At 35.7% G+C, this 7,500-nt stretch overlaps 1 protein-coding gene across 3 annotated transcripts in view; it reads left to right on the top strand.

The window, feature by feature from the left end:
- STXBP3 (syntaxin binding protein 3) overlaps window positions 1-7,500 on the top strand; it is a 56,895-nt gene that overhangs the window by 647 nt on the left and 48,748 nt on the right. The gene's annotated exons all lie outside the window — the stretch shown is intronic.

Genomic DNA, 7,500 nt, shown 5'->3' with positions numbered 1-7,500 from the left:
ACTACACTTTTCAGTGTCTTCTCAAAGAAAAAAACGAAACCTGACTGTTGAACAGATCCTTCTTCCTGCGTGTCTAGAGGAGCCCGCTTTTCTAAAGAGTTTATGGGAAGGAACCATTTGGATGATTAAATCTCAGGGCAAAAGCGGCCCCTTTAAATCTCTCTTGTACTCTCAGGGCCATTCACTGCTGTTAGGGCTGTACTACTGCTTGTTCGTTCCTGATATTCTGCTATTCTGCCGTATCACCTACGACTTTCCTAAAAATCGCTCCAAACTTGGGCCACTAGGTTAGAGAAGGAATGAAACCACCAAACCGGAAGAACCCTCATTGTTTGGCAGCTGAGTTGAAAGTAATTACAGTGGAAAGGGAGTAACATCTAATTAGTATTTCTGACGCCGGCTTGTTGAGCAAAGGATAGAAGTGACTGAGTCAGCAAAATTTTGAGAGTTAGAGTTCTTCATGCAAGATTAAAACTCCGAATCAGTAACTGGCATAGTGCTGAACATACTAGGTGCTAAAAACGAGTGTATAAATAAAAGGGGGGAAAGGTTATGAAAGCATCTTTTTAAAAATTTGATAATTATAAAGTTGGCATTCTGTTTTTTAAAGATTTGCATGGGTGAGCTTTAAGATTTGGTGAGATTTTTGTTTTTAATATTTTTTAATTTTTTTTAACGTTTATTTATTTTTGAGAGACAAAGTAAGAGCAGGGGAGGGGCAGAGAGAGAGGGAGACACAGAATCCCAAGCAGGCTCTAGGCTCTGAGCTGTCAGCACAGGGCCCCATGCAGGGATGGAACCCATGAACCCTGAAATTGTGACCTGAACCAAAGCGGACACTTAATTGAGCCACCTAGTTGCCTAGTAAGATTTGGTAATATTTTTAAATCACTATAGTATTTAAAGTACATTTCTCTGAAAATGGGTAGTGAATTGCATTGTGTAAATCGTTTGAAAGATATATATGGTTCTTAACATCAGCATTTATCAGAAAAAGGTAAATGATAGTAATATCAGTTTTGATAATGTGGAAACTGGGCAAGAGGGAGAGTGTGGAGAAAACAAAATTTCCATCTAGTGGTAGTAACTTGAGGTAGCACCAGGATGTCAGATGGAGTGTAAGATAAGACAGGAGACTGAAGGGAAGGAAAGCAATGTTGGGGTTAAAAAATAGTTCTTCAGATCTTTGTATAAATAGAAACATCACCAAAACACAAGATGACATTCCCTCAGCATTTGGGGGTGGGGGGGAGAGAGAGAGACAAGGGGAAGTGAGTTCTGTTAGCAAAAGATGACAGTCTGTAAGAAATGATGAAGGAGTATCGTAAAAGGATATATCTGACTGGGGAAAGGTTTTGCTAGATTGAAGATAGTATAGTTGAGTCATGGTAGAAAGCTAAATTACTTACTCTTCAATTTACCTAAAATGTAGTGACAAGGAAACTAATATTTCTTGAACATTTATTCTGTGTCAAGCATTATTCTTACATCTTTTAAAACTTGATAAAAATTATCTTTATTTCAGATATTAAAACTGATATATCTATTTTCATAGCTTTATTAATCATAATAACCAAAAAATCAAACAACCCAAATATCCATGGATGGGTGAATAGGTATATAAGGGGTATATCCCAACAATGGCATATTAGGCAATAAAAAGGAAAGAGGTGCTAATACATGGTACAGTATTGAAAAACTTTGAAAAAGTGCCAATGAAAGAAGCCATTCACAACCACATATTGTGTGACTCTGTTTACATTAAATGTCCAGAATTGACAATATAAAGAGACAAAGTAGATGAGAAGTTGTGTCTTTTGGCGGGATGAGAGAATGGGGAGATTCAGGGATAATGGCTAAGGAGATGGTTTCCTTCTGGATGAGTGAAAATGTTTCAAAGTTGATTACAATGATGGTTACACAACTCTGAGTGTACTGAAAACCATTTATTTAACTGTACCCTTGGGGTAATTATATGCTATGCAAATTATATCTTAATAAAGCTATTTTTAGAAAACTGATAGAGGAATTAAATATAGACTTAGTATTCACACCCAGATCTTTCTTTTTTCCCCCCACACCCAGATCTGTCTGAGTGCAGAGTTCATGTCATGTGTCTATGACTTTCTGTAATGTTTAAACCTTAGGTCAGAGCCTTATGCCTCCTAACTAAGCCTCCAAGCTCCTGTTCTTTCTCACTCCAGTCTATCTGGCCAATAGCTGCCAGAATAATTTTCCTGTGACAGTGCTGTGCTGAGATCATGCTAATCTGTGTGAAGACCTGCAGAGAGAGACCCCTCCGGTTCTATAGAGATCATTTCAAATACTTAGTCTGCTTTCGAAGACTCATAACCTGACCGTAACCTACCTTGTTATCTACCTTTCCCTTGCGTGATCTCAATGTTCAACTAGTCTGTACTGTTTACTCTTGAAATCTGCCTCTACATCGTATGCTCACCTTGTGTCTGTTCTTCACCTGTCCCAACTCCAGCTAGCCTTCAAGTCGTGGCTTAAATGGGGCTCCTATCACCATAGTGACTTCTTATTCTAACCTAGCGTCTTATATTTCTGTAGCATTTGGTTTATCCTTCTCAAATGGCACGTCTCACTGCTGCCTAATGTGATAAACTTCTTAAAGGTGGGTTCACCACTTTTTCTTCTAGAGCTTTAAATTTGGAACAGGCCGTAGCAAAATGCAAATGTTTGTTAAAAGTAAGTAGTATGTCACTTTTATAATTTTCTCCATTTTTTGTTACCTAAAATCCCCATTTATTCATTAAATATTACTGAATTACTGTGGGAATACAGCAATAGAAGGCAGACAAGTTCCCAGTCTTCTCGAAGCTTGCATTTAGGTGGAGAATAATAGAAAATAAATATGTAAACAAAGAATAAACATGATTATTTCAGTTTGTGATGTATATGGGGGGGCTACTTTGGATAGGTGGATCAGGGAAGGTTTCTCTGAGTAGGTGACATTTGAGCTGAGACCTAAAACCTGAGAAGGGATCAGCCTTTAGAGACTATCTCAAAATACTTAAAAAAAAAAAAAAAAAAGAAGAGCGTTAATATTTTGAGTGCAGAGGCTGTATTTATTTATAAACTAATTTCCATACTTAAAATCAGTGACAGTTTCTAGTGCTTGATATTGTTCACTTGCCACTTTTGATACAGGAAAGCAGTAGCAATATCACTGATAAAGGGATTTAAATAAAAATTGGGGGAAGTTTATTTAAAAAACAAACAATAAAACAAGAATAATTAAATCAACTACAAAGCAAGCTCAAGCCACCTGTGGCATTTTCCCCCTCTTAATACAGCCTTTTCCCCCCTTATCTATAAACAGTAGTCTAGTGTCTGTAAGATATACCGTATATTTGACAATAAATGTTAAGAGAAAATTAACCCGGAAAAATCACAAATAAAAGTAATCAGAATGTATTTAAGCCAGTTCTTTACATGTTTAGTCATAAGCATTTCCTCCTTTTCACATTTTATTTTAGTCCTTATATAGCTACAGATATCATTTTTTAAATTTGTCATTCTGTGATTTCCTTTTTAAAATACCAAATGTCAACAATAGCATTTTCAATGCCATTTCATAGTCTTTGTAATTAATATTTTTAAGTGCTTAAAAAAAATTTTTTTAAGTTTGTTTATTTTGAGAGAGAGCAAGTAGGGTAGGGTCAGAGAGAGAGGGAGAGAGAGAATTTCAAGCAGGCTGTGCATTGTCAAGGCAGAACCTGATGCGGGGCGGAAACTCACAAATTCTGAGATCATGACCTGAGCTGAAATCAAGTGTTGGATGCTTAACCAACTGAACCATTCAGGTCTCCCTTACGTGTTTTATTTTTTTAACTTTCTATGTTTGTTTATTATTGATACAGAGAGAAACAGAACATGAGTGAGAGAGGGGCAGAGAGAGAGACACACACAGAATCTGAAGCAGGCTGCAGGCTCTGAACTGTCAGCACAGAGCCCGACACGGGGCTCGAACCCACAAACTGTGAGATCACGCCCTGAGCCGAAGTTGGATGCTTAACCAACTGAGCCACCCAGGCGCCCCCGCCGCAAGTGTTTTTAAATACCTTGATGTGGCAAAGAAGTTTTGATAGCAGAAATTATTATTATACAGGCTCCCTCTCCGGGCACAACTATTAAGTTTCTTACAAATTCTACATTTTTCCATGCAAATATAAGCAAAGTATAAAACATTTTTGTTGTAATCAATTATTTTATGTATTTTTTCACTTTGGTCACTTTGTTTATCTTGTTGAGCAAAATTTTATACTTTTAATTTTTGGATATTTGGAGTCCCATGTATTTATTTAAATCAATACTTATTGAGTATCTACTTTTTGCTGTACAGTATTTTAGGTAAATATCCCTTGACTTCCTACAATCCATAGTTCAGTGAGAGGAGACGGTACACAAGTACTAACTAAGTACTATATTAACATTGTGTAAAGGGAGAGGAGAAGAAAAAGGAATTCTTTCCCCTGAGAGGGTGGATCAGGGGAAACTTCCAAGAAGAAGTACAATTGAAAGGTGGTAAGAGTTTGCCAGACATAGGGAAATTTGAGCCAAATTTGGCCCAAACATAAAAAAGTGCATGAGTTTTATGGAAGGGGGAATAGCTCCTTTTGAATATACAGTATTTGTTGGGAGGAATAGGGTGATGAAGACTAAAAGGTAGGTTGGAGCTAAATAGAGTTGACATTATGCAGTGGAGAACCATTAAAAAGGAAAGGTTTTTTTTCCTTACAAATATCAGTCACTATCATTTTTGAGATTCTGTTGAAACAGTGCTGAAAGGAAGTCGTTTTCTTGTTTGTGTTTTGAAGGGAAATGACTCTTAAGATTTCATTAAGTGTAATGATAAAATGTACTAATGCTAAGTGTACAGCTGGATGAATTTTTATCTATGTAATTACCACATACATCGAATTACAGATCGTTTTCAACTACCCCATAATCCTTCCCAGTCTAAATCCTGCCCTCTTCTCCGGAGTAATTACTATTCCGCCACATATTGTCATTATGAATAATTTTGTAACAGTGGCTTTATTTTTACATCTTTATGTTTAAGAGAGAACCCTTCTAAACCTTACATTGTTAAGTATTTTCTTTACAGAAATATAGAATTTACTAACTTCCTACCTAGAAATATTAGCTCTTTAATGTTTGTCTTTGTATACATTTTAGTAGGTCTTCTAGTAGTTCTCAGTTTTCGTAAGTTCAACTTTCATACAGTTTTTAAACAGTGTACCTTGATAGCCGTAAGTGGTCTTTCTCATGCACAATTCAATCTGTTTTTATTTAGCTGACTAATAATGAGTATTGTATTTGTCTCTGCCCCAAGCCCCAAGGTTTACCTTTATAAAGATTCTTACCTACTCACTAAGTAACTTGGGTGCCACAGGTTAGCAGAATCTGTTGGAATTATAATTAGGAATTTAATAATATATTTTGGTTTTCTGAGAATGTAAACTCCTTTATAACCTACAAGTCTGCTTTTGATTTTTAGCTTTTTTTTTTCAAACACATTGTCATTATGCATTACTTTAAAAAGCTGGTTTATTATTTCTCCTCATTGGACTAATAGTTGGAAGACTTGGTTTCCATCCAGATTGTACTTCACTTTCCTAGCCGTTAAAACAGTGAAGAGTTTAAACTACATGTTCTTTAAGGCCTTTTCAGGTTGAATTCTTCATGATTCCATTTTTTAGATCTTCATTTTATTATATTTTCTTTATTTCCACTTGCATTCCTGATAGTTTTCACTTCTGCCATGGTTTTCTTTTATGTTGTTGAGGTCATGAATATTGAATATGAGGTTTTCGTTATTTAATGACATTTTACAAATTTTTGTTTTAAAGTGTTTTGCTCTGACATCTGCTTAGCATGATTCTTTGCTCCTTATTTATTTACTTAGGCATGGTCTTAATCCAGCTTTAGCAAGTTAAGAGGAATTCCATGTGTATTAAAGATCTAAAATGTAAAATAATAAAAAGTGGAGAAAATATAGAATAACATGGGTTACACTTTCAAAAAAACTGAATAACTCATCCCATAAAAAAACTATTTTAGTAAATAAAAATTGTAATTCCTATACAGTAGAAGACACCATTAACAAAATCAAGAGCTAAACTCTATATTCAAAGAAAATATTGACCACACATAAAAGAGAAAGGATCAGTCTATAGAGAGTATCTGCAAATTGATAAAGAGAAGATAATGATGCAATAGAAAATATGGGATGTAAACAGATGATTCGCGGATTAGGACATTCAGTTGATTGTTTTTTAGTAGAAATGCAAATCAAGACCAGTTCTTCTTTTTAACCCATCAGACTGATATGCTGTAGTTGACAAGTTTGCTGGTGGGAATGTGAATTGTTAAAAAAAACTTTTGAGAAAGCATTTGGCAATGTATAGGAATATGAGAGACACATCTTTTGATTCCAGCAATCCCACTTATGGGAACCTTTGCTTAGAAATGAAAGTCAGGGCACTTGAGTGGCTCAGTTGGTTGAGATTAGATTTCAGCACAGGTCATAATCCCAAGGTCATGGGATCGAGCCCCACATTGGGCTCTATGCTGACCAGTGTTGCACATGGAACCTGTTTGGGATATTCTCATTCTCTCTCTCTCTCCCCCTCTATCCCTCTCCTCTCCCCTCCCCCTCCCTCCTCTACCCCCCTTTCTCAATTAAAAAGAAGAAATAAAAGTAATGAGAATAAAGATACATGTATAAAGATCTTCATTGCAACATTGTAGTGGCAAAAACAGAAACAGGATGACTGCCTCTCATATAGGAGAATAGTTGAATAAATAGCTGTGTGCCTGCACTAAGAAATATTATGTGGCTATTAAAAAGACTCATTTAAATCTGTATGTTTATATTCTGTATAAAGGGTATCCATGATGTATATTTAGCAAAAAAGGCAAGTGACAGAGTAGTGTAAATATGTTGATATTATTTTTGTAATAATTTGATTATTAGAAAAAAAAACTCAGATGTTAGAAGCAGGGGTTCATTTGGGTGATAAATTGGTGTAGGAGGCAAAGAGACTGGTACTGTTATGGTGTTGGTGCAAGAAAGAAGGCCAAAATGTGGCAGAGGAGATAGAAGGTGGACAAGGATATGAGAGAGGGTCTGGAGAAAGAATAAATAGGATTTAAGCTGGGGGAGAGTCAGACTAGGATTCAGGTCTAGGAGGCTAGGTAGTGGATGATGCTGTTTATTGATAAAGGGAAAGAGAAGGAACAGTTGTGGAGAGAGCAGTAGGTTTATTTATTTATTTTTTAATATAACACTATTTTTTTTAACATATGCAATTATTTTCCATCATTTACAATACAGTAGTTACAATGACACTCCAAACAGAAAAGCAAAGTAAAAGGTAAAGTCCCCTGCAATTAGCACATTTTTGTCAATAAGATTGTTTCTTTCTGTGATTAATTGTTTTATGTATTTGGGTGCTCCCAAATTTGGTG

This window comes from Suricata suricatta, chromosome 8 (genome assembly GCF_006229205.1).
Source record: "Suricata suricatta isolate VVHF042 chromosome 8, meerkat_22Aug2017_6uvM2_HiC, whole genome shotgun sequence".
Lineage (NCBI taxonomy): Eukaryota > Metazoa > Chordata > Mammalia > Carnivora > Herpestidae > Suricata > Suricata suricatta.
The sequence above is the reverse complement of the archived record's forward strand: the minus strand, read 5'-3'. Positions and strand labels throughout refer to the sequence as shown.